The sequence below is a fragment of the Oncorhynchus masou genome, unplaced genomic scaffold, assembly GCF_036934945.1.
Source record: "Oncorhynchus masou masou isolate Uvic2021 unplaced genomic scaffold, UVic_Omas_1.1 unplaced_scaffold_671, whole genome shotgun sequence".
Classification (NCBI taxonomy): Eukaryota; Metazoa; Chordata; class Actinopteri; order Salmoniformes; family Salmonidae; genus Oncorhynchus; species Oncorhynchus masou.
The window spans coordinates 167,501-194,441 of NW_027013158.1; the positions used below are offsets into that span (position 1 = coordinate 167,501).

General features: G+C 53.1%; 1 pseudogene; it reads left to right on the plus strand.

Moving 5' to 3' along the window:
* Window positions 1–26,941, plus strand: part of LOC135536845 (bromodomain-containing protein 4-like) — a 41,874-nt pseudogene that overhangs the window by 5,443 nt on the left and 9,490 nt on the right.

The window sequence follows — 26,941 nt, forward strand, 5'->3', positions numbered from 1 at the left end:
TCACTGTTGTCATTACTGATGGAGGGATTCAGATCACTGTTGTCATTACTGATGGAGGGATTCAGATCACTGTTGTCATTACTGATGGAGGGATACAGATTTGTCATTACTAATGAGGGATCAGATCACTGTTGTCATTACTGATGGAGGATTCAGATCACTGTTGTCATTACTGATGGAGGATTCAGATCACTGTTGTCATTACTGATGGAGGGATTCAGATCACTGTTGTCATTACTGATGGAGGGATTCAGATCACTGTTGTCATTACTGATGGAGGGATTCAGATCACTGTTGTCATTACTGATGGAGGGATTCAGATCACTGTTGTCATTACTGATGGAGGGATTCAGATCACTGTTGTCATTACTGATGGAGGGATTCAGATCACTGTTGTCATTACTGATGGAGGGATTCAGATCACTGTTGTCATTACTGATGGAGGGATTCAGATCACTGTTGTCATTACTGATGGAGGGATTCAGATCACTGTTGTCATTACTGATGGGGGGATTCAGATCACTGTTGTCATTACTGATGGAGGGATTCAGATCACTGTTGTCATTACTGATGGAGGATTCAGATCACTGTTGTATTACTGATGGAGGGATTCAGATCACTGTTGTCATTACTGATGGAGGGATTCAGATCACTGTTGTCATTACTGATGGAGGGATTCAGATCACTGTTGTATTACTGATGGAGGGATTCAGATCACTGTTGTCATTACTGATGGAGGGATTCAGATCACTGTTGTATTACTGATGGAGTGCTTTCTCTTCTCTCCTCTTCTGTTCCTTTCTTGTCTTCACCTCTGTTATTTATTCTCTCTTATATTTTTACTCTGGGTGGACTTCCACCCCCCTCTCTTTCCATCCCCCCTGTCTCTCTTTTCACCCCCTCTCTCTTTCCATCCCCCTGTCTCTCTTTTCACCCCCTCTCTCTTTCCACCCCCCCGTCTCTCTCTACCCCTCTCTCTCCTCCTCTCCAGGTCTCCTGTCTAAGTCTGACTCTGGCCAGGATTCATCTCCCTCCTCCACCCCCACACCCGAGGTTTCTCCTCCCCGTCGCCGGGCCCTCAGACTCGGGTCTCCCCCGTATCCCAGGGGCCCCCCACCCTCCCCTCGCCCTCCCCCTCAGCCCCAGCCCCCTCGCGTTCCCCCCACCCCTCCCTCCCACGCCCCCCAGCTGGGACCACCCTTCCCCATCAGCCCTCTGGATATCCTGGCCCAGGGCCTCACCTCCGTACCCCACCACCCCCAGCCCACCCAGGCCTTCACCCTGCTGCCCCACCCATCCCCCAGAGCATCGCACCCCCAGCTAAGGTGAGGAGACCAGAGGGAGAACAGAAGGGGTGGGGGTACGGGAGTCTGAAAGTGTGTGGTCGAACGGGGACGAGGAGACAGACCTATATTAATTGACGTCTGATATAGGAAGTCGCTCTCTCTTTCCTCCAGTCATGCCCTGAGATGTTCCCATGGACCGTCATTATCTTCCTGGTTGTTGAATGTCTCTTCATTCCTGTCCCTGGGGATCCAGCTGGGGCCATGTTTACTTTTCTACTTTTAGCACGTCGACTTATCCACTCATCATGTGTCATGCAGAGGGAATGTGTGTTGTTGTCTTGACCTCTAACCCCTGACCTTTAACCCCCACCCCCACCTGCAGCAGAGGAAGAGCCAGAAGAGGAAGGCTGACACTACCACACCCACCGCCAACGACCAGCTCAGTGAGTCATCTCCCGTGGCGGAGCCCCCGACCCCGCCGTGAGAGCAGCAGCCGCCCGCTGAAGCAGCCCAAACGAGACCCCGCCCAGCCCGACTCCCAGCACCACCTGGGGCTAGGCGGGGGGGTTCCCGGGGGCGGAGCGTTAACGAGTCACGGCGGGAGCCCCAAACGACAGGTATTATTCTCCTAATACAACAAGAGGTTAAAACTGTCTGTCTGTCTGTCTGTCTGTCTGTCTGTCTGTACAGGGTTAGGGTTGTCTGTCTGTCTGTACAGGGTTAGGGTTGTCTGTCTGTCTGTACAGGGTTAGGGTTGTCTGTCTGTCTGTACAGGGTTAGGGTTGTCTGTCTGTCTGTACAGGGTTAGGGTTGTCTGTCTGTCTGTCTGTCTGTACAGGGTTAGGGTTGTCTGTCTGTCTGTACAGGGTTAGGGTTGTCTGTCTGTCTGTACAGGGTTAGGGTTGTCTGTCTGTCTGTCTGTCTGTACAGGGTTAGGGTTGTCTGTCTGTCTGTCTGTCTGTCTGTCTGTCTGTCTGTCTGTCTGTCTGTCTGTACAGGGTTAGGGTTGTCTGTCTGTCTGTTTGTCTGTACAGGGTTAGGGTTGTCTGTCTGTCTGTACAGGGTCAGGGTTGTCTGTCTGTCTGTACAGGGTTGGGGTTGTCTGTCTGTCTGTCTGTACAGGGTTAGGGCTGTCTGTATGTACAGTGTTAGGGTTGTCTGTCTGTCTGTATGGGGTTGTCTGTCTGTCTGTACAGGGTTAGGGCTGTACATCTGTATATCAGAGTGGTTGTGGTTGTCTGTCTGTATATCAGAGTGGTTGGGGTTGTCTGTCTGTGTATCAGAGTGGTTGGGGTTGTCTGTCTGTGTATCAGAGTGGTTGGGGTTGTCTGTCTGTGTATCAGAGTGGTTGGGGTTGTCTGTCTGTGTATCAGAGTGGTTGGGGTTGTCTGTCTGTGTATCAGAGTGGTTGGGGTTGTCTATCTGTGTATCAGAGTGGTTGGGGTTGTCTGTCTGTGTATCAGTGGTTGGGGTTGTCTGTCTGTATATCAGAGTGGTTGGGGTTGTCTGTCTGTGTATCAGAGTGGTTGGGGTCGTCTGTCTGTGTATCAGAGTGGTTGGGGTCGTCTGTCTGTATATCAGAGTGGTTGGGGTTGTCGGTCTGTATATCAGAGTGGTTGGGGTTGTCGGTCTGTACATCAGAGTGGTTGGGGTTGTCTGTCTGTATATCAGAGTGGTTGGGGTTGTCTGTCTGTATATCAGAGTGGTTGGGGTTGTCTGTCTGTATATCAGAGTGGTGGGGGTTGTCTGTCTGTGTATCAGAGTGGTTGGGGTTGTCTGTCTGTATATCAGAGTGGTTGGGGTTGTCTGTCTGTATATCAGAGTGGTTGGGGTTGTCTGTCTGTATATCAGAGTGGTTGGGGTTGTCTGTCTGTGTATCAGAGTGGTTGGGGTTGTCTGTCTGTGTATCAGAGTGGTTGGGGTTGTCTGTCTGTGTATCAGAGTGGTTGGGGTCGTCTGTCTGTGTATCAGAGTGGTTGGGGTCGTCGGTCTGTGTATCAGAGTGGTTGGGGTCGTCTGTCTGTGTATCAGAGTGGTTGGGGTCGTCTGTCTGTGTATCAGAGTGGTTGGGGTCGTCTGTCTGTGTATCAGAGTGGTTGGGGTTGTCTGTCTGTGTATCAGAGTGGTTGGGGTTGTCTGTCTGTATATCAGTGGTTGGTGTTGTCTGTCTGTGTATCAGAGTGGTTGTGTTGTCTGTCTGTGTATCAGAGTGGTTGGGGTTGTCTGTCTGTATATCAGAGTGGTTGGTGTTGTCTGTCTGTGTATCAGAGTGGTTGGGGTTGTCTGTCTGTGTATCAGAGTGGTTGGGGTTGTCTGTCTGTGTATCAGAGTGGTTGGGGTTGTCTGTCTGTGTATCAGAGTGGTTGGGGTTGTCTGTCTGTATATCAGTGGTTGGTGTTGTCTGTCTGTGTATCAGAGTGGTTGGTGTTGTCTGTCTGTGTATCAGAGTGGTTGGGGTTGTCTGTCTGTGTATCAGAGTGGTTGGGGTTGTCTGTCTGTATATCAGAGTGGTTGGGGTTGTCTGTCTGTGTATCAGAGTGGTTGGTGTTGTCTGTCTGTATATCAGAGTGGTTGGGGTTGTCTGTCTGTATATCAGTGGTTGGGTGCAGCTGACAACACATTTCTCATATGGATTAATAGTGTTCTTTCCTCTGCCTTCGTTTTCCTTCCTTTTTCCCTCCGTCTCCCTCTCCTCCCCTCTTCCCCTCTCCTCTGTCTCCCTCTCCTCTGTCTCCCTCTCCTTCCCTCTTCCTCTCCCTCTGTCTCCCTCTCCTCTGTCTCCCTCTCCTCCCCTCTTCCCCTCTCCTCTGTCTCCCTCTCCTCCCCTCTTCCCCTCTCCTCTGTCTCCCTCTCCTCCACTCTTCCCCTCTCCTCTGTCTCCCTCTCCTCTGTCTCCCTCTCCTCTGTCTCCATCTCCTCTGTCTCCCTCTCCTCTCCTCTGTCTCCCTCTCCTCTGTCTCCCTCTCCTCTGTCTCCCTCTCCTCTGTCTCCGTCTCCCTCTCCTCCGTCACCTCTGTCTCCCTCTCCTCTGTCTCCCTCTCCTCTGTCTCCCTCTCCTCTGTCTCCATCTCCTCTGTCTCCCTCTCCTCCACTCTTCCCCCTCTCCTCTGTCTCCCTCTCCTCTGTCTCCCTCTCCTCTGTCTCCCTCTCCTCTGTCTCCGTCTCCTCTGTCTCCCTCTCCTCTCCTCTGTCTCCCTCTCCTCTGTCTCCCTCTCCTCTGTCTCCCTCTCCTCTGTCTCCGTCTCCCTCTCCTCCGTCACCTCTGTCTCCTCTCCTCTGTCTCCCTCTCCTCTGTCTCCCTATCCTCTTTCTCCGGCCTCCTCTGTCTCCCTCTCCTCTTTCTCCATCTCCCTCTCCTCCGTCACCTCTGTCTCACACTCCTCTGTCTCCCTCTCCTCTGGGTCTCCCTCTCCTCTGTCTCCCTCTCCTCTTCTCCGTCTCCCTCTCCTCCGTCACCTCTGTCTCCCTCTCCTCTGTCTCCCTCTCCTCTGTCTCCCTCTCCTCCGTTACCTCTGTCTCCCTCTCCTCTGTCTCCCTCTCCTCTTTCTCCGTCTCCCTCTCCCCCGTCACCTCTGTCTCCCTCTCCTCTGTCTCCCTCTCCTCTTCTCCGTCTCCCTCTGTCTCCCTCTCCTCTGTCTCCCTCTCCTCTGTCTCCCTCTCCTCTGTCTCCCTCTCCTCTGTCTCCCTCTCCTCTGTCTCCCTCTCCTCTGTCTCCCTCTCCTCTGTCTCCCTCTCCTCTGTCTCCCTCTCCTCTGTCTCCCTCTCCTCTGTCTCCCTCTCCCTCCCCTCTTCCCCTCTCCTCTGTCTCCGTCTCCTCTCTCTGTCTCCCTCTCCTCTTTCTCCGTCTCCCTCTCCTCTGTCTCCCTCTCCTCCCCTCTTCCCCTCTCCTCTGTCTCCGTCTCCTCTGTCTCCGTCTCCCTCTCCTCGGTCTCCTCTGTTTCCCTCTCCTCTGTCTCCCTCTCCTCTGTCTCCCTCTCCTCCGTCACCCCTGTCTCCGTCTCCTCTGTTTCCCTCTCCTCTGTTTCCCTCTCCTCTGTCTCCCTCTCCTCTGTTTCCCTCTCCTCTGTCTCCCTCTCCTCTGTCTCCCTCTCCTCTGTTTCCCTCTCCTCCCCTCTTCCCCTCTCCTCTGTCTCCCTCTCCTCTGTCTCCGTCTCCCACTCCTCCCTCTTCCCCCTCTCCTCTGTCTCCCTCTCCTCCATCTCCCTCTCCTCCCCTCTTCCCCTCTCCTCCTCTTCTAGGAGCAGCTGCTGTTCTGTGGCGGTCTTATCAGAGACATGTTGTCTAAGAAACACATTGCGTACGCGTGGCCCTTCTACAAGCCTGTCGACGCGCATGCCCTCGGCCTCCACGACTACCACCACATCATCAAACACCCTATGGACCTCGGAACCGTCAAGGTGAGCTCATCAAAAGTGGACCCTCACTCACTCATTGTTCATTTCGATGAGTGATGATGTCATCAGCAGTGGACCTCCCAGCTGTCTGAGAGGAAGACCAGACAGACCAGGGGTTCTGGGTAATACATTGAAGGTGTAGCACCAGGGAGTTCTGGGTAATACATTGAAGGTGTAGCACCAGGGGTTCTGGGTAATACATTGAAGGTGTAGCACCAGGGGTTCTGGGTAATACATTGAAGGTGTAGCACCGGGGTTCTGGGTAATACATTGAAGGTGTAGCACCGGGGTTCTGGGTAATACATTGAAGGTGTAGCACCGGGGTTCTGGGTAATACATTGAAGGTGTAGCACCAGGGGGTTGTACATGGGTTATACACCCAATGCATGTGGATCCGGCACCACATTTTCCTCACTGAAGCCCTGCTTTTCACATCCCGGTGGTGTTAATTGGTAACCGTGTCTCTGTCGCCTCACCGTGTGTGTTTGTTCCCTCAGGATAAGCTGGACAGCAGGGCAGTACAGAGATGCTCAGCACTGTGTGTTTGTTCCCTCAGGATAAGCTGGACAGCAGGGCAGTACAGAGATGCTCAGCACTGTGTGTTTGTTCCCTCAGGATAAGCTGGACAGCAGGGCAGTACAGAGATGCTCAGCACTGTGTGTTTGTTCCCTCAGGATAAGCTGGACAGCAGGCGGTACAGAGATGCTCAGCACTGTGTGTTTGTTCCCTCAGGATAAGCTGGACAGCAGGCAGTACAGAGATGCTCAGCACTGTGTGTTTGTTCCCTCAGGATAAGCTGGACAGCAGGCAGTACAGAGATGCTCAGCACTGTGTGTTTGTTCCCTCAGGATAAGCTGGACAGCAGGGCAGTACAGAGATGCTCAGCACTGTGTGTTTGTTCCCTCAGGATAAGCTGGACAGCAGGCAGTACAGAGATGCTCAGCACTGTGTGTTTGTTCCCTCAGGATAAGCTGGACAGCAGGCAGTACAGAGATGCTCAGCACTGTGTGTTTGTTCCCTCAGGATAAGCTGGACAGCAGGCAGTACAGAGATGCTCAGCACTGTGTGTTTGTTCCCTCAGGATAAGCTGGACAGCAGGCAGTACAGAGATGCTCAGCACTGTGTGTTTGTTCCCTCAGGATAAGCTGGACAGCAGGGCAGTACAGAGATGCTCAGCACTGTGTGTTTGTTCCCTCAGGATAAGCTGGACAGCAGGGCAGTACAGAGATGCTCAGCACTGTGTGTTTGTTCCCTCAGGATAAGCTGGACAGCAGGGCAGTACAGAGATGCTCAGCACTGTGTGTTTGTTCCCTCAGGATAAGCTGGACAACAGGCAGTACAGAGATGCTCAGCACTGTGTGTTTGTTCCCTCAGGATAAGCTGGACAGCAGGGCAGTACAGAGATGCTCAGCACTGTGTGTTTGTTCCCTCAGGATAAGCTGGACAGCAGGGCAGTACAGAGATGCTCAGCACTGTGTGTTTGTTCCCTCAGGATAAGCTGGACAGCAGGCAGTACAGAGATGCTCACCACTGTGTGTTTGTTCCCTCAGGATAAGCTGGACAGCAGGCAGTACAGAGATGCTCAGCACTGTGTGTTTGTTCCCTCAGGATAAGCTGGACAGCAGGCAGTACAGAGATGCTCACCGTGTGTGTTTGTTCCCTCAGGATAAGCTGGACAGCAGGCAGTACAGAGATGCTCAGCACTGTGTGTTTGTTCCCTCAGGATAAGCTGGACAGCAGGCAGTACAGAGATGCTCAGCACTGTGTGTTTGTTCCCTCAGGATAAGCTGGACAGCAGGGCAGTACAGAGATGCTCAGCACTGTGTGTTTGTTCCCTCAGGATAAGCTGGACAGCAGGCAGTACAGAGATGCTCAGCACTGTGTGTTTGTTCCCTCAGGATAAGCTGGACAGCAGGGCAGTACAGAGATGCTCAGCACTGTGTGTTTGTTCCCTCAGGATAAGCTGGACAGCAGGCAGTACAGAGATGCTCAGCACTGTGTGTTTGTTCCCTCAGGATAAGCTGGACAGCAGGGCAGTACAGAGATGCTCAGCACTGTGTGTTTGTTCCCTCAGGATAAGCTGGACAGCAGGCAGTACAGAGATGCTCAGCACTGTGTGTTTGTTCCCTCAGGATAAGCTGGACAGCAGGCAGTACAGAGATGCTCAGCACTGTGTGTTTGTTCCCTCAGGATAAGCTGGACAGCAGGCAGTACAGAGATGCTCAGCACTGTGTGTTTGTTCCCTCAGGATAAGCTGGACAGCAGGCAGTACAGAGATGCTCAGCACTGTGTGTTTGTTCCCTCAGGATAAGCTGGACAGCAGGCAGTACAGAGATGCTCAGCACTGTGTGTTTGTTCCCTCAGGATAAGCTGGACAGCAGGCAGTACAGAGATGCTCAGCACTGTGTGTTTGTTCCCTCAGGATAAGCTGGACAGCAGGGCAGTACAGAGATGCTCACCGTGTGTGTGTTTGTTCCCTCAGGATAAGCTGGACAGCAGGCAGTACAGAGATGCTCACCGTGTGTGTGTTTGTTCCCTCAGGATAAGCTGGACAGCAGGCAGTACAGAGATGCTCAGCACTGTGTGTTTGTTCCCTCAGGATAAGCTGGACAGCAGGCAGTACAGAGATGCTCAGCACTGTGTGTTTGTTCCTTCAGGATAAGCTGGACAGCAGGGCAGTACAGAGATGCTCAGCACTGTGTGTTTGTTCCCTCAGGATAAGCTGGACAGCAGGCAGTACAGAGATGCTCAGCACTGTGTGTTTGTTCCCTCAGGATAAGCTGGACAGCAGGCAGTACAGAGATGCTTAGCACTGTGTGTTTGTTCCCTCAGGATAAGCTGGACAGCAGGCAGTACAGAGATGCTCAGCACTGTGTGTTTGTTCCCTCAGGATAAGCTGGACAACAGGCAGTACAGAGATGCTCAGCACTGTGTGTTTGTTCCCTCAGGATAAGCTGGACAGCAGGGCAGTACAGAGATGCTCAGCACTGTGTGTTTGTTCCCTCAGGATAAGCTGGACAGCAGGCGGTACAGAGATGCTCAGCACTGTGTGTTTGTTCCCTCAGGATAAGCTGGACAGCAGGGCAGTACAGAGATGCTCAGCACTGTGTGTTTGTTCCTTCAGGATAAGCTGGACAGCAGGCAGTACAGAGATGCTCAGCACTGTGTGTTTGTTCCCTCAGGATAAGCTGGACAGCAGGCAGTACAGAGATGCTCAGCACTGTGTGTTTGTTCCTTCAGGATAAGCTGGACAGCAGGCAGTACAGAGATGCTCAGCACTGTGTGTTTGTTCCTTCAGGATAAGCTGGACAGCAGGCAGTACAGAGATGCTCAGCACTGTGTGTTTGTTCCTTCAGGATAAGCTGGACAGCAGGGCAGTACAGAGATGCTCAGCACTGTGTGTTTGTTCCCTCAGGATAAGCTGGACAGCAGGGCAGTACAGAGATGCTCAGCACTGTGTGTTTGTTCCTTCAGGATAAGCTGGACAGCAGGCAGTACAGAGATGCTCAGCACTTTGTGTTTGTTCCCTCAGGATAAGCTGGACAGCAGGCAGTACAGAGATGCTCAGCACTGTGTGTTTGTTCCCTCAGGATAAGCTGGACAGCAGGCAGTACAGAGATGCTCAGCACTGTGTGTTTGTTCCCTCAGGATAAGCTGGACAGCAGGCAGTACAGAGATGCTCAGCACTGTGTGTTTGTTCCCTCAGGATAAGCTGGACAGCAGGCAGTACAGAGATGCTCAGCACTGTGTGTTTGTTCCCTCAGGATAAGCTGGACAGCAGGCAGTACAGAGGTGCTCAGCACTGTGTGTTTGTTCCCTCAGGATAAGCTGGACAGCAGGCAGTACAGAGATGCTCAGCACTTTGCTGCTGATGTCCGGTTGATGTTCTCCAACTGTTACAAATACAACCCCCCAGACCATGACGTGGTCAATATGGCACGCAAGCTACAGGTAAACTACACAGCATGGTTGCTATGGCACGCAAGCTACAGGTAAACTACACAGCATGGTTGCTATGGCACGCAAACTACGGGTAAACTACACAGCATGGTTGCTATGGCACGCAAGCTACAGGTAAACTACACAGCATGGTTGCTATGGCACGCAAGCTACAGGTAAACCACACAGCATGGTTGCTATGGCACGCTAGCTACAGGTAAACTACACAGCATGGTTGCTATGGCACGCAAACTACAGGTAAACTACACAGCATGGTTGCTATGGCACGCAAACTACAGGTAAACGACACAGCATGGTTGCTATGGCACGCAAGCTACAGGTAAACTACACAGCATGGTTGCTATGGCACGCAAGCTACAGGTAAACTACACAGCATGGTTGCTATGGCACGCAAACTACAGGTAAACTACACAGCATGGTTGCTATGGCACGCAAGATACAGGTAAACTACACAGCATGGTTGCTATGGCACGCAAACTACAGGTAAACTACACAGCATGGTTGCTATGGCACGCAAGCTACAGGTAAACTACACAGCATGGTTGCTATGGCACGCAAGCTACAGGTAAACTACACAGCATGGTTGCTATGGCACGCAAACTACGGGTAAACTACACATCATGGTTTCTATGGCACACTAACTATGGGTAAACTACACAGCATGGTTGCTATGGCACGCAAGCTACAGGTAAACGACACAGCATGGTTGCTATGGCACGCAAGCTACAGGTAAACGACACAGCATGGTTGCTATGGCACGCAAGCTACAGGTAAATGACACAGCATGGTTGCTATGGCACGCACACTACAGGTAAACTACACAACGTGGTTGCTATTTACATTTAAGTCATTTAGCAGACGCTCTTATCCAGAGCGACTTACAAATTGGTGAATTCACCTTCTGACATCCAGTGGAACAGCCACTTTACAATAGTGCATCTAAATCATTAAGGGGAGGGGGGTGAGAAGGATTACTTATCCTATCCTAGGTATTCCTTGAAGAGGTGGGGTTTCAGGTGTCTCCGGAAGGTGGTGATTGACTCCGCTGTCCTGGCGTCGTGAGGGAGTTTGTTCCACCATTGGGGGCCAGAGCAGCGAACAGTTTTGACTGGGCTGAGCGGGAACTGTACTTCCTCAGTGGTAGGGAGGCGAGCAGGCCAGAGGTGGATGAACGCAGTGCCCTTGTTTGGGTGTAGGGCCTGATCAGAGCCTGGAGGTACTGCGGTGCCGTTCCCCTCACAGCTCCGTAGGCAAGCACCATGGTCTTGTAGCGGATGCGAGCTTCAACTGGAAGCCAGTGGAGAGAGCGGAGGAGCGGGGTGACGTGAGAGAACTTGGGAAGGTTGAACACCAGACGGGCTGCGGTGTTCTGGATGAGTTGTAGGGGTTTAATGGCACAGGCAGGGAGCCCAGCCAACAGCGAGTTGCAGTAATCCAGACGGGAGATGACAAGTGCCTGGATTAGGACCTGCGCCGCTTCCTGTGTGAGGCAGGGTCGTACTCTGCGGATGTTGTAGAGCATGAACCTACAGGAACGGGCCACCGCCATGATGTTGGTTGAGAACGACAGGGTGTTGTCCAGGATCACGCCAAGGTTCTTAGCGCTCTGGGAGGAGGACACAATGGAGTTGTCAACTGTGATGGCGAGATCATGGAACGGGCAGTCCTTCCCCGGGAGGAAGAGCAGCTCCGTCTTGCCGAGGTTCAGCTTGAGGTGGTGATCCGTCATCCACACTGATATGTCTGCCAGACATGCAGAGATGCGATTCGCCACCTGGTCATCAGAAGGGGGAAAGGAGAAGATTAATTGTGTGTCGTCTGCATAGCAATGATAGGAGAGACCATGTGAGGTTATGATAGAGCCAAGTGACTTGGTGTATAGCGAGAATAGGAGAGGGCCTAGAATAGAGCCCTGGGGGACACCAGTGGTGAGAGCGCGTGGCGATGAGACAGATTCTCGCCACGCCACCTGGTAGGAGCGACCTGTCAGGTAGGACGCAATCCAAGCGTGGGCCGCGCCGGAGATGCCCAACTCGGAGAGGGTGGAGAGGAGGATCTGATGGTTCACAGTATCGAAGGCAGCCGATAGGTCTAGAAGGATGAGAGCAGAGGAGAGAGAGTTAGCTTTAGCAGTGCGGAGCGCCTCCGTGATACAGAGAAGAGCAGTCTCAGTTGAATGACTAGTCTTGAAACCTGACTGATTTGGATCAAGAAGGTCATTCTGAGAGAGATAGCGGGAGAGCTGGCCAAGGACGGCACGTTCAAGAGTTTTGGAGAGAAAAGAAAGAAGGATACTGGTCTGTAGTTGTTGACATCGGAGGGATCGAGTGTAGGTTTTTTCAGAAGGGGTGCAACTCTCGCTCTCTTGAAGACGGAAGGGACGTAGCCAGCGGTCAGGGATGAGTTGATGAGCGAGGTGAGGTAAGGGAGAAGGTCTCCGGAAATGGTCTGGAGAAGAGAGGAGGGGATAGGGTCAAGCGGGCAGGTTGTTGGGCGGCCGGCCGTCACAAGAAGCGAGATTTCATCTGGAGAGAGAGGGGAGAAAGAGGTCAGAGCACAGGGTAGGGCAGTGTGAGCAGAACCAGCGGTGTCGTTTGACTTAGCAAACGAGGATCGGATGTCGTCGACCTTCTTTTTTCAAAATGGTTGACGAAGTCATCTGCAGAGAGGGAGGAGGGGGGGAGGGGGTGGAGGATTCAGGAGGGAGGAGAAGGTGGCAAAGAGCTTCCTAGAGTTAGAGGCAGATGTTTGGAATTTAGAGTGGTAGAAAGTGGCTTTAGCAGCAGAGACAGAGGAGGAAAATGTAGAGAGGAGGGAGTGAAAGGATGCCAGGTCCGCAGGGGAGGCGAGTTTTCCTCCATTTCCGCTCGGCTGCCCGGAGCTCTGTTCTGTGAGCTCGCAATGAGTCGTCGAGCCACGGAGCGGGAGGGGAGGACCGAGCCGGCCTGGAGGATAGGGGACATAGAGAGTCAAAGGATGCAGAAAGGGAAGAGAGGAGGGTTGAGGAGGCAGAATCAGGAGATAGGTTGGAGAAGGTATGAGCAGAGGGAAGAGATGATAGGATGGAAGAGGAGAGAGTAGCGGGGGAGAGAGAGCGAAGGTTGGGACGGCGCGATACCATCCGAGTAGGGGCAGTGTGGGAAGTGTTGGATGAGAGCGAGAGGGAAAAGGATACAAGGTAGTGGTCGGAGACTTGGAGGGAGTTGCAATGAGGTTAGTGGAAGAACAGCATCTAGTAAAGATGAGGTCGAGCGTATTGCCTGCCTTGTGAGTAGGGGGAAGGTGAGAGGGTGAGGTCAAAAGAGGAGAGGAGTGGAAAGAAGGAGGCAGAGAGGAATGAGTCAAAGGTAGACGTGGGGAGGTTAAAGTCGCCCAGGACTGTGAGAGGTGAGCCGTCCTCAGGAAAGGAGCTTATCAAGGCATCAAGCTCATTGATGAACTCTCCGAGGGAACCTGGAGGGCGATAAATGATAAGGATGTTAAGCTTGAAAGGGCTAGTAACTGTGACAGCATGGAATTCAAAGGAGGCGATAGACAGATGGGTAAGGGGAGAGAGAGAGAATGACCACTTGGGAGAGATGAGGATCCCGGTGCCACCACCCCGCTGACCAGAAGCTCTCGGGTGTGCGAGAACATGTGGGCGGACGAAGAGAGAGCAGTAGGAGTAGCAGTGTTATCTGTGGTGATCCATGTTTCCGTCAGTGCCAAGAAGTCGAGGGACTGGAGGGAGGCATAGGCTGAGATGAACTCTGCCTTGTTGGCCGCAGATCGGCAGTTCCAGAGGCTACCGGAGACCTGGAACTCCACGTGGTCGTGCGCGCTGGGACCACCAGGTTAGGGTGACGCGGCCACGCGGTGTGGAGCGTTTGTATGGTCTGTGCAGAGAGGAGAGAACAGGGATAGATAGACACATAGTTGGCAGGCTACAGAAGAGGCTACGCTAATGCAAAGGAGATTGGAATGACAAGTGGACTACACGTCTCGAATGTTCAGAACGTTAAGCTTACGTAGCAAGAATCTTATTGACTAAAATGATTGAAATGATACAGTACTGCTGGAGTAGGCTAGCTGGCAGTGGCTGCGTTGTTGACTTTGTAGGCTAGCTGGTAGTGGCTGCGATGTTGACACTACACTAGTCAAGTCGTTCCGTCGAGTGTAATAGTTTCTATGGCACGCACACTACAGGTAAACTACACAACATGGTTGCTATGGCACGCAAACTACACAACGTGGTTGCTATGACATGTAAACTACAGGTAAACTACACAACATGGTTGCTATGACATGTAAACTACAGGTAAACTACACAACATGGTTGCTATGGCACGCACACTACAGGTAAACTACACAACTTGGTTGCTATGACATGCAAACCACAGGTAAACTACACAACGTGGTTGCTATGGCACGCAAACTACACAGCGTGGTTGCTATGACATGCAAACTACAGGTAAACTACACAACATTGCACACAAGCTACATGTATAATGCAACACAGCAGATACACAACTACACAAACTACAGGTGAACAACTACAACACATCTGACGATCATAACAGACAGAAAATACTAGCAACCAACAGCACTTTCAGACAAATGTCAGGTGTCAACATAAACGGTGTTGAATGGATGAACTACAAATCTCATAGTGCCACGGACTAAAGTTCCCATGGTTCATAGCTCTGACCGCTTTCAATTCAAGGGGCTTTGTTGGCATGGGAAACATGTTAACATTGACAAAGCTCTCTCTTTCTCTCTCTCTCTACAGGACGTGTTTGAGATGCGCTTTGCCAAAATGCCTGACGAGCTTGAGGAGACGGCCCTCCCCTCCCCAGTCCTCAAACCCCTCCCCACCATCTCCCCTGCCCTCCACCCCCGTCCCCACCCTCCACCCCCTCCCCACCCCCGGCCAGACAGCCCCCTGCCCCCCGACCCCCTCCTCCTCCGATGACAGCTCCTCCTCGTCGGAATCAGAATCCTCTGAGGGAGGTTTGGAACACGAGAGAACACAGAGACTGGCTGAACTACAGGAACAGGTGAGGGGGAGGGGGAGGAGAAGGGGTCTCCTGAGGGCGAAGGGGTCTCCCGAGGGCGAAGGGGTCTCCCGAGGGCGGAAGGGGTCTCCCGAGGGCGGAAGGGGTCTCCCGAGGGCGAAGGGGTCTCCCGAGGGCGAAGGGGTCTCCCGAGGGCGAAGGGGTCTCCCGAGGGCGAAGGGGTCTCCCGAGGGCGAAGGGGTCTCCCGAGGGCGAAGGGGGGGCGAAAGAGGAAAAGAAAGTTTAGGAAGGATAAAACACTGTTGACACCTGACTGACTGACTGACTGACTGACTGACTGACTGACTGACTGACTGACTGACTGACTGACTGCCCGACCGACCGACCGACCAGAAAGACTAAGAAAGAAAGGGATTAGGAAGAGAGAGAGAGAGAGAGAGAGAGAGAGCAAGGGATTTTCACCTGAACACAGAACCGGTAAGAGAAGAGAGGAAGTGGAGAAAATGAAAGAGTTGAGAGGAAGCTGTGTTTCTCTTTTAACATCCTCCTGTGTGTGTCTGTCCTACAGCTCAAAGCTGTTCACGAACAGCTGGCCGCTCTGTCCACACCCCAGGCCACCAAGCCCAAGAGAAAAGAGAGGGAGAAGGAGAAGAATAAAGACAAGTTCAAGAAGAAGATGGGAGGGGAGGAGCCACCGGAGATCCCGCCCCCTGCCATCCTCCAGCCAATCAGAAAGAGCAAAAACAGCAAGGAGCTGGTGACCACGCCCAAGAAAATCAAGAAACCGAGGTAGGATGGGATGGAGAGAAGCCCAGGTAGAGAGATCTGGGTAGGATGGCTAAACCCAGGATGGACAATGGAGATTTCTGATTGATTGATAATTTCTCTCTGACACGCTCTGCCAACTCGCTCTCATCTGTCTCTTCCTCCGCAGTAAGAAAGAGAGTATGAAGAGCAGTCGTCCGGGCGCCCCACATCAGACCGGCTCCACCCCCTTGCCCCCTCAGCCTCGCTGGAGGCAGAAGATCACATGAGTGAGTGAGTGAGTGAGTGAGTGAGTGAGTGAGTGAGTGAGAGATTTTGTAAGATGTATATAAAAAAAAAAATATTTTTTTCAAAAATGTTACACAAAAATGTGTCCCAGGTGTGTTTGTGGGCGGGGCAGTTGACAGGTGTAAGCCAATGTCCTACGAGGAGAAACGCCAGCTCAGTCTGGACATCAATAAACTGCCCGGCGACAAGCTTGGCCGCGTCGTCCACATCATCCAATCACGAGAGCCATCGCTCAAGAACACCAACCCAGACGAGATAGAGATCGACTTTGAGACGCTGAAACCCTCGACGCTCCGAGAGCTGGAGAAATATGTCTGGACCAGCCTTAGAAAGAAGAAGAAATCACAGCCAGGTAAGAGAGGTGGGGAGGGAGAGAGAGCCTGAGAAATGCGTCTTGACTAGAGAAATCACAGCCAGGTAAGAGAGGTGGGGGGTGAGTGGTGGTGAAATAATGGAGAGAGAGAGAGAGAGAGAGAGAGAGAAGGATAAAGAGAAGGAGGGAGAGAGAAGGAGAAGGAGGGAGAGAGAAGGAGAAAGAGGGAGAGAGAAGGAGAAAGAGGGAGAGAGAAAGAGGGAGAGAGAAGGAGAAAGAGGGAGAGAGAAGGAGAAAGAGGGAGAGAGAAGGAGAAAGAGGGAGAGAGAAGGAGAAAGAGGGAGAGAGAAGGAGAAAGAGGGAGAGAGAAGGAGAAAGAGGGAGAGAGAAGGAGAAAGAGGGAGAGAGAAGGAGAAAGAGGGAGAGAGAGGAGAAAGAGGGAGAGAGAAGGAGAAAGAGGGAGAGAGAGAAGGAGAAAGAGGAGAGAGAAGGAGAAAGAGGGAGAGAGAAGGAGAAAGAGGGAGAGAGAGAGAAGGAGAAAGAGGGAGAGAGAGAGAGAAGGAGAAAGAGGGAGAGAGGAGAAAGAGGGAGAGAGGAGGAGAAAGAGGGAGAGAGGAGGGAGAGAGAAGGAGAAAGAGGGAGAGAGAAGGAGAAAGAGGGAGGGAGGGAGAGAGAGGGAGAGGGAGAAAGATAGGGAGAGAGAAGGAGAGAGAGGGGGGGAGAGAAGGAGAAAGAGAGGGAGGGAGAGAAGGAGAAAGAGAGGGAGGGAGGGAGAGAAGGAGAAAGAGAGGGAGGGAGAGAAGGAGAAAGAGAGGGAGAAAGAGAGTGGTGGTGAAATAATGAAACACCAGGAGAGGAAGTGTGTGTTCAGTGTGTGTGAGAGAGAGAGAGAGAGAGATGGTGAAATAATATTGACCAGAATGACCAGTTAACCCATCCTGTGTGTGTGTGTGAAGCAGTAGAGAAGGCTTTGGAGGTGACCAGTGTGATGAAGATGAAGACAGGATCTTCATCAGGCAGCAGTGACTCCTCTGACAGCGACGACACAGGTAACACACACGACACTACACACACACACGACACTACACACACACACACGACACTACACACACAACACTACACACACACACACGACACTACACACACACACACGACACTACACACACGACACTACACACACACACACGACACTACACACACACTACTCATAATGCATAGTTTGAGTGGGGCAGCAAGAATGCGCAGCTCTCTGTCATCTGGTTGTGAAGCAGCTCTCTGTCATCTGGTTGTGAAGCAGCTCTCAGTCATGTGGTTGTGAAGCAGCTCTGTCATCTGGTTGTGAAGCAGCTCTCAGTCATGTGGTTGTGAAGCAGCTCTCAGTCAACTGGTTGTGAAGCAGCTCTCAGTCATCTGGTTGTGAAGCCTCTCAGTCATGTGGTTGTGAAGCAGCTCTCAGTCATCTGGTTGTGAAGCAGCTCTCAGTCATCTGGTTGTGAAGCAGCTCTCAGTCAACTGGTTGTGAAGCAGCTCTCAGTCATCTGGTTGTGAAGCAGCTCTCAGTCATCTGGTTGTGAAGCAGCTCAGTCATCTGGTTGTGAAGCAGCTCAGTCATCTGGTTGTGAAGCCTCTCAGTCATGTGGTTGTGAAGCAGCTCTCAGTCATCTGGTTGTGAAGCAGCTCTCAGTCATCTGGTTGTGAAGCAGCTCTCAGTCAACTGGTTGTGAAGCAGCTCTCAGTCATCTGGTTGTGAAGCAGCTCTCAGTCATCTGGTTGTGAAGCAGCTCAGTCATCTGGTTGTGAAGCCTCTCAGTCATCTGGTTGTGAAGCAGCTCTCAGTCATCTGGTTGTGAAGCAGCTCTCAGTCATCTGGTTGTGAAGCAGCTCAGTCATCTGGTTGTGAAGCCTCTCAGTCATGTGGTTGTGAAGCAGCTCTCAGTCAACTGGCTGTGAAGCAGCTCTCAGTCATGTGGTTGTGAAGCCTCTCAGTCATGTGGTTGTGAAGCAGCTCTCAGTCATGTGGTTGTGAAGCAGCTCTCTGTCATGTGGTTGTGAAGCAGCTCAGTCATCTGGTTGTGAAGCAGCTCTCAGTCATCTGGTTGTGAAGCAGCTCTCAGTCATGTGGTTGTGAAGCAGCTCTCTGTCATGTGGTTGTGAAGCAGCTCAGTCATCTGGTTGTGAAGCAGCTCTCAGTCATCTGGTTGTGAAGCAGCTCTCAGTCATGTGGTTGTGAAGCAGCTCTCTGTCATGTGGTTGTGAAGCAGCTCAGTCATCTGGTTGTGAAGCAGCTCTCAGTCATCTGGTTGTGAAGCAGCTCTCAGTCATCTGGTTGTGAAGCAGCTCTCAGTCATCTGGTTGTGAAGCAGCTCAGTCATCTGGTTGTGAAGCAGCTCTCAGTCATGTGGTTGTGAAGCAGCTCTCAGTCAACTGGTTGTGAAGCAGCTCTCTGTCATGTGGTTGTGAAGCAGCTCAGTCATCTGGTTGTGAAGCAGCTCTCAGTCATCTGGTTGTGAAGCAGCTCTCTGTCATGTGGTTGTGAAGCAGCTCAGTCATCTGGTTGTGAAGCAGCTCTCAGTCATCTGGTTGTGAAGCAGCTCTCAGTCATCTGGTTGTGAAGCAGCTCTCAGTCATCTGGTTGTGAAGCAGCTCAGTCATCTGGTTGTGAAGCAGCTCTCAGTCATGTGGTTGTGAAGCAGCTCTCAGTCATGTGGTTGTGAAGCAGCTCTCAGTCAACTGGTTGTGAAGCAGCTCTCAGTCATCTGGTTGTGAAGCAGCTCAGTCATCTGGTTGTGAAGCAGCTCAGTCATCTGGTTGTGAAGCAGCTCTCAGTCATCTGGTTGTGAAGCAGCTCTCAGTCATCTGGTTGTGAAGCAGCTCTCAGTCATCTGGTTGTGAAGCAGCTCAGTCATCTGGTTGTGAAGCAGCTCTCAGTCATGTGGTTGTGAAGCAGCTCTCAGTCAACTGGTTGTGAAGCAGCTCTCAGTCATCTGGTTGTGAAGCAGCTCTCAGTCATCTGGTTGTGAAGCAGCTCTCAGTCATCTGGTTGTGAAGCAGCTCTCAGTCATCTGGCTGTGAAGCAGCTCTCAGTCATGTGGTTGTGAAGCAGCTTTCAGTCATGTGGTTGTGAAGCAGCTTTCAGTCATGTGGTTGTGAAGCAGCTCTCAGTCATCTGGTTGTGAAGCAGCTCTCTGTCATCTGGTTGTGAAGCAGCTCTCAGTCATCTGGTTGTGAAGCAGCTCTCAGTCATCTGGTTGTGAAGCAGCTCTCAGTCATCTGGTTGTGAAGCAGCTCTCAGTCATCTGGTTGTGAAGCAGCTCTCAGTCATGTGGTTGTGAAGCAGCTCAGTCATGTCAATCTGGTTGTGAAGCAGCTCTGTCATCTGGTTGTGAAGCAGCTCTCAGTCATCTGGTTGTGAAGCAGCTCATCTGTCATGTGGTTGTGAAGCAGCTCTCTGTCATGTGGTTCATCTGTGAAGCAGCTCTCAGTCATCTGGTTGTGAAGCAGCTCTCTGTCAGTTGTGAAGCATGTGGTTGTGAAGCAGCTCTCAGTCATGTGGTTGTGAAGCAGCTCAGTCAGTCAGCTCTCAGTCATGGGTTGTGTGAAGCAGCTCTCAGTCATCTGGTTGTGAAGCAGCTCTCAGTCAACTGGTTGTGAAGCAGCTCTCAGTCATCTGGTTGTGAAGCAGCTCTCAGTCAACTGGTTGTGAAGCAGCTCTCAGTCAACTGGTTGTGAAGCAGCTCAGTCATGTGGTTGTGAAGCAGCTCTCAGTCATGTGGTTGTGAAGCAGCTCTCAGTCATGTGGTTGTGAAGCAGCTCTCAGTCATCTGGTTGTGAAGCAGCTCTCAGTCAACTGGTTGTGAAGCAGCTCTCAGTCAACTGGTTGTGAAGCAGCTCAGTCATGTGGTTGTGAAGCAGCTCAGTCATGTGGTTGTGAAGCAGCTCAGTCATGTGGTTGTGAAGCAGCTCTCAGTCATGTGGTTGTGAAGCAGCTCTCAGTCATGTGGTTGTGAAGCAGCTCTCAGTCAACTGGTTGTGAAGAGGAGACGGGTAGCGCGGAGGAGACTGGTAGAGGAGACGTGTAGCGTGGAGGAGACTGGTAGCGCGGAGGACACGGGTAGCGCGGGGAGACGGGCAGCGCGGGGAGACGGGCAGCGCGGGGAGGCGGGCAGCGCGGGGAGGCGGGCAGCGCGGGGAGACTGGTAGAGGAGGCGGGTAGCGCGGAGGAGGCGGGTAGCGCGGAGGAGGCGGGTAGAGGAGACGGGTAGCGCGGAGGAGACGGGTAGAGGAGACGGGTAGCGCGGAGGAGACGGGTAGCGCGGAGGAGACGGGTAGCGGAGGAGGCGGGTAGCGCGGAGGAGGCGGGTAGAGGAGACGGGTAGCGCGGAGGAGGCGGGTAGAGGAGACGGGTAGCGCGGAGGAGGCGGGTAGCGCGGAGGAGGCGGGTAGAGGAGACGGGTAGCGCGGAGGAGACGGGTAGAGGAGACGGGTAGCGCGGGAGGAGACGGGGTAGCGCGGAGGAGACGGGGTAGAGGAGACGGGTAGAGGAGACTGGTAGAGGAGACTGGTAGAGGAGACTGGTAGAGGAGACTTGTAGCGCGGAGGAGACGTGTAGCGGAGGAGACGTGTAGCGCGGAGGAGACGTGTAGCGCGGAGGAGACGTGCGCGGAGGAGACTTGTAGCGCGGAGGAGACTTGTAGCGCGGAGGAGACGTGTAGCGCGGAGGAGACGTGTAGCGCGGAGGAGGCGGGTAGCGCGGAGACGGGTAGGGCGGAGGAGACGTGTAGCGCGGAGGAGACGGGTAGGGCGGAGAAGGCAGGTAGCGCGGAGGAGAATGTCAAATGTCAAGCCCTGTACACACATAATTTTCATTGTTTTCTCTCCCCTCTCTCTCCTTCCCTCTCTCTCCTGCTCCCTCTCCTTCCCTCTCTCTCCCTGCTCCCTCTCCTTCCCTCTCTCTCCTGCTCCCTCGCCTTCCCTCTCTCTCCTGCTCCCTCTCCTTCCCTCTCTCTCCTGCTCCCTCTCCTTCCCTCTCTCTCCTGCTCCCCTCTCCTTCCCTCTCTCTCCTGCTCCCTCTCCTTCCCTCTCTCTCCTGCTCCCTCTCCTTCCCTCTCTCTCCTTCCCTCTCTCTCCTGCTCTCTCTCCCTTCCCTCTCTCCTGCTCTCTCCTTCCCTCTCTCTCCTGCTCTCTCTCCTGCTCTCTCCCTGCTCTCTCTCCTTCCCTCTCTCTCTCCTGCTCGCTCTCCTCTCCTTCCCTCTCTCTCTGCTCCCTCTCTCTCTCTCTCTCTCTCTTGCTCTCTCTCCCTCTCCTTCCCTCTCTCTCCTGCTATCTCTCCCTCTCTCCCTTCTCTCTCCTTCTCTCTCTCAGGGCTGGCCCCCAGCAGCAAAAGTCCTCCTCTAGCAATATATACTGTAAGAGACCCCACCAGTCCAGCAGAGGCGGGGTCAGCATCACTGCCCCTCTGGACCCCTCCTCCTCCCCCCCAGACCCCTAGTTCAGTCCAAACCCCCCAGCATCTGCATCAACACCCCTTCGCCCCCTCCCCCCTCCCTCCATCCCCACTGTCCCCGTGACCTCTCTGGACTCCTCTTTGACCTTTGACCCCCTAGCTCACTTCCTGGCCCCCCATCTGAGCCAGCAGGTGGGGGAGCCCCTCCGTAATGAACTGGGGGCCCCTGCCGCCGGACCCCCCCACCTCAACGCTACCAACACACACACCTCTGAGAGCACACAGCCCTTCCTCAACCAGCAGGCCGTCATGCCCTCCGTCATGCTCTCCCCAGGTATGTGGATAAACACATTTCTACACTTCATTGTGTCGAGGGGTTTTGGTTTTAATGAAACATTTAGATTTTTAGAAATATAATTTATTTCTGTACTTTTTTTTGTCTTTTTGTCCCTCTCCCCCCATTCTCATCTCTTTCTCTCTCCTCCCTCCTCCCTTCTCTCTCCCCCCCTCCCTCCCTTCTCTCTCTCTCCTCCCTTCTCTCTCTCCTCCCTTCTCTCTCTCCTCCCTTCTCTCTCTCCTCCCTTCTCTCTCTCCTCCCTCGCTCCTCTCTCTCCCTCCTCTCTCTCTCTCCCTCCCCCCTCGCTCCTCTCTCTCTCTCCCACCGCTCCTCTCTCTCTCTCTCTCTCTCTTCTCCCTCCGCTCCTCTCTCTCTCTCTCCCTCCCTCCGCTCCTCTCTCTCCTCCCTCCGCTCCCCCTCTCTCTCTCCTCCCTCCGCTCCTCTCTCTCTCTCCCTCCCTCCGCTCCTCTCTCTCCCTCCCTCCGCTCCGCTCCTCTCTCCTCCCTCCGCTCCTCTCTCTCTCGCCTCCCCCTCCGCTCCTCTCTCTCGCCTCCCTCCGCTCCTCTCTCTCTCTCTCGCCTCCCTCCGCTCCTCTTTTCTCTCGCTCCCTCCGCTCCTCTCTCTCTCTCCTCCCTCCGCTCCTGTCTCTCTCGCCTCCCTCTGTTCCTCTCTTTATCTCCTCCCTCCTCTCCTCTCTCTCTCTCCCTCCTCCCTCGCTCCCTTCTCTCTCTCCCTCGCTCCTCTCTCTCCCCCTCCCTCCTCTCTGTAGCACTCCACAATGCTCTCCCCAGCAGCCGTCCCGCCCCAGCAACCGAGCGGCCCCCAAACCCCTCAGCCTCCCCCCTCCTCCCTCTCCACCCTCCACTCCTCCTCCCCCCAGCCCTCCCTCCACATTCCCCAACCGTCCTTCCCTCGCCCTTGTGTCCCCTCTCCCCCCACCCCCACGGAATCCTGGGGTCTCGGCCCAACCCCTCAAGCCCTATTTGAGGACGACGAGGAGGCCGTGCCCACAAACTCTGAAACCCCTCCCCTCCCGCTCAGCCAGGTGCACATGTACCTGCAGTCGTCTCGGCCCCCGCACACATACACCCCACACACAGTCTCCTGGGGGGGTCCAGTCCCGGCCCCCGGCCCACATACACCCCCACACAGTCTCCTGGGGGTCCAGTCTCGGCCCCCGGCCCACATACACCCCCACACACAGTCTCCTGGGGGTCCAGTCTCGCCCCCGGCACACATACACCCCCACACAGTCTCCTGGGGGGTCCAGTCTCGGCCCCGGCACACATACACCCCCACACACAGTCTCCTGGGGGGTCCAGTCTCGGCCCCCGGCCCACATACACCCCCACACACAGTCTCCTGGGGGTCCAGTCTCGCCCCCGGCACACATACACCCCCACACACAGTCTCCTGGGGGGGTCCAGTCTCGGCCCCCGGCACACATACACCCCCACACACAGTCTCCTGGGGGGGTCCAGTCCCGGGCCCCGGCCCACACACAGTCTCCTGGGGGGTCCAGTCCCGGGCCCCGGCCCACATACAGTCTCCTGGGCGGGTCCAGTCCCGGCCCCCGGCCCACACACAGTCTCCTGGGGGGTCCAGTCTCAGCTCATGTCCCGGGCCCCGGCCCACACACAGTCTCCTGGGCGGGTCCAGTCTCAGCTCATGTCCCGGGCCCCGGCCCACACACAGTCTCCTGGGGGGGTCCAGTCTCGGCCCCAGGCCCACACACAGTCTCCTGGGCGGGTCCAGTCTCGGCCCCCGGCCCACACACAGTCTCTTGGGGGGGCCCAGTCCCGGGCCCCGGCCCACACACAGTCTCCTGGGGGGGTCCATTCTCAGCTCATGCAGGCCATGCAGACTCAGTCACAGGCAGCGGCCGCTCCAACCCAGCAACAGCAGAGGCTCGCAACACATTCTCACACACACCCTCACACACACCCTCACACACCCTCACTCACACCCTCACTCACACCCTCACTCACACCCTCACTCACACGCTCACTCACACATGCAGCAGGCGGGTCAGGGGATGTCGTTCCCCCAGCAACAGAGCACCATGCACCCGGCACAGAAAGGGATCAAGCAGATACTACATCCACAACCATCACCACGGATCAAAACGGAGCCTTTCAACACAGGTAGGAGAGATAATACACAGACAGACAGACAGGCAGACACACAGGCAGGCAGACAGACAGGCAGGCAGACACACAGGCAGACAGACAGACACACAGGCAGGCAGACACACAGGCAGACAGACAGACACACAGACAGACAGACAGACAGACAGACAGACAGACAGACAGACAGACACACAGACAGACAGACACACAGGCAGACAGACAGACACACAGACAGACAGGCAGACAGACAGACACACAGGCAGACAGACAGACAGACAGACAGACAGACAGACAGACACAGACAGACACAGACAGACAGACACACACACACAGACAGACAGGCAGGCAGACAGGCAGACACACAGACAGACAGACAGACAGACAGGCAGACAGACAGACAGACAGGCAGACAGACACACAGACAGACAGACAGACAGACAGACACACACACAGACACACAGACAGGCTGACAGGCAGACACACAGACAGACAGACAGACAGACACTAGAGGGATTCTTGGATGCTGAAAAAGGAAGATCTGAACCGAATTGGATCCGTGAAATGTCCCGTTCGACACAGACAGGATATATCCAAATCGATTCGGATCCGAGCTGAACCGGATCCGACCCAAAGCAGGTCCGTGATGAGGGAGAATTGGATCCAAATTGGGTCGGATCTGTATCAGATAAAAAAATGGGTCTTTATTGCTGCTCAAAGCCAGCAGAACTGTTTTGACTTCATGATTTATCGGGCGGAAGGGTAGCCTAGTGGTTAGAGAGTTGGACTAGTAACCGGAAGGTTGCAAGTTCAAACCCCGAGCTGACAAGGTACAAATCTGTCGTTCTGCCCCTGAACAGGCAGTTAACCCACTGTTCCTAGGCCGTCATTGAAAATAAGAATTTGTTCTTAACTGACTTGCCTAGTTAAATAAAGGTAAAATAAAATCCTTTGACTGAACCAACTGCCACGTGTACCCGAATGTGATCTGTAGAGGATATTTATTTTCTTCAATATAATATTGGATCCGGTCGGTATGTGACACATATTTTCAGACTGTTTGGAACTCAGGTAATCAGGTTCTGGTATATCCGTGGAGACCTCCACCCCACTCATTTCCATACGGGTGTTTCCCCCGTTGTGATAGGTCCTCTGAGGGAGAGCCCCTCCCCTCTGATGATACATTCTCCCCAGATGCCTCAGTTCCCACCAATGAGACAGTCCCCTTGCCAGCCCAAGAAACATGTGAGTACACAAAGAGAGTGTGTGTTTGTGTACTGTACACTGTGTGTGTGTTAACCCTGTGTTCTCTCTAGAACCGGGGGGAGGGGGGTTATTAGGGGTTAAAGAGGACCTGTGTGTGTGTGTGTTAACCTTGTGTTCTCTCTAGAAGTGGGGGGGTTATTAGGGGTTAAAGAGGACCTGTGTGTGTGTGTGTTAACCTTGTGTTCTCTCTAGAAGTGGGGGGGGGGTTATTAGGGGTTAAAGAGGACCTGTGTGTGTGTGTGTTAACCTTGTGTTCTCTCTAGAAGTGGATTAGGGGTTAAAGGGTGTGTGTGTGTGTATGTTCTCTAGAAGTGGGGGGGTTATTAGGGGTTAAAGAGGACCTGTGTGTGTGTTAACCCTGTGTTCTCTCTAGAACCGGGGGGAGGGGGGATTATTAGGGGTTAAAGAGGACCTGTGTGTGTGTGTGTGTGTGTGTGTGTTAACCTTTGTGTTCACTGCAGAACCAAAGGGTGAAAGAGGAGAAGCCGCTCCCCCCCGCAGTGCTGCCCCCCTCCCCTTTCAGCCCCACCCAGCGACACCACAAACCACAAGACAACAAACACACACACAGTGAGTACACACACCTGGCTCTGTGTGTGTGAGAAGCGTTAGGGAGAGAGCAGGAGAGATTTGTCTGTGTCTCTCTCTGCCTCGACGGTAGAGTGTCTCTATTTCAGAATTTCTTCACAGTCAATAGGTCACCTGAATCAACCGATCAATTGACTCCTGCAGGATCAGATGTGAAGCTATTGGACAGTTCTCGTCCTGGGCTCCGCCCCCGGACTCCCCGGCCCCTCCCCTTCCCATCAGGACAGCAAACTGAAGCAGGAGGCTAAAACACCCATCACCGCCAAGAAGACACAGGTGAGAGTCAGAATCATACTAGAACAAAGCATGTAGATTCAGTACTTCATTTAAAGGAGAGGTTTCCTTTTTTATAACCAAATCTCACATTTGTTTTATATGTAAACGGCATGTTATATATTGGTTCATGTGATTTCACGTTTTTGAGAAACCTGAGCAGATCACTTCCTCGTCCTCGTTGTGTAGTGTGGAAGCTCTGATACAAACATCAACAAAGGCTCCAAAAACACCCAAATAGGAAACAGATCACTTCCTCGTCCTCGTTGTGTAGCATGGGAGCTCTGATACAAACATCAACAAAGGCTCCAAAAACACCCAAACATGTCCTTTAATAAAAGGACAAAGCTCTCAGTATTGTAATGCAGGTCTGTAGATGTTGGACCCGTGACGTTGTGTCATTCTGAACTTCAGCTACAATGTTGTGTTCTATTTTGTTCAACTTAAAGAGATTTCTATGTATTTCTATGTAAACACAGCTGGGGGTTACTAATCTACAATAAGGTGTCTGCCACCATCACTCATTCATTTATCTTTATGTACATATTCTTTATCCCTTTACACTTGTGTGTATAAGGTAGTAGTTTAGGAATTGTTAGTTAGATTACTTGTTGGTTATTACTGCATTGTCGGAACTAGAAGCACAAGCATTTCGCTACACTCGCACGAACATCTGCTAACCATGTGTATGTGACAAATAACATTTGATTTGATTTGTAAAACACAGCTGGGGGTTACTATTCTACAATAAGGTGTTTGCTGTAAACACACAGCTGGGGGTTACTAATCTACAATAAGGTGTTTGCTGTAAACACACAGCTGGGGGTTACTAATCTACAATAAGGTGTTTGCTGTAAAACACAGCTGGGGGTTACTAATATACAATAAGGTGTTTGCTGTAAACACAC